This window comes from Heteronotia binoei, chromosome 16 (assembly GCF_032191835.1).
Source record: "Heteronotia binoei isolate CCM8104 ecotype False Entrance Well chromosome 16, APGP_CSIRO_Hbin_v1, whole genome shotgun sequence".
Taxonomy (NCBI): Eukaryota; Metazoa; Chordata; class Lepidosauria; order Squamata; family Gekkonidae; genus Heteronotia; species Heteronotia binoei.
Window position 1 is genome coordinate 30,985,091 of NC_083238.1, and position 381 is coordinate 30,985,471.

The following is a 381-nucleotide window of genomic DNA, read 5'->3' on the forward strand; positions in this document are numbered from 1 at the left end:
AACACCAAAAAAGAAAATATCAAGGTAGATTCTGCAGACTTCAACTGCCAAAATCCATGGTATTTTAAAAAATTTAATCTGACTCCTGTAGTCTGCTAGGCCTCTTGCTTACTTTTTGCTCGGCCCCGCCCCCCCCCCCCCCCCCCCCGGCTTAAATTTTCCTTCTGTTAGAAGAAAGAAGCAGTTCATGCTTGGGGCATTTGAATGTCACATTTCTTGTACTTTGCAAGAATAGTAATCTGGGTAAATACCTTGTGAGGGGGATGAAGTGTTTACTTTTGTCCATGTTGTACATTTTAGCACTCTAAATACCTTCCAACTAAAGCTGTTTTATTAAAAAAAAAATTCGAGTGAGACTTATCAATTCACCATTTTTAAAGC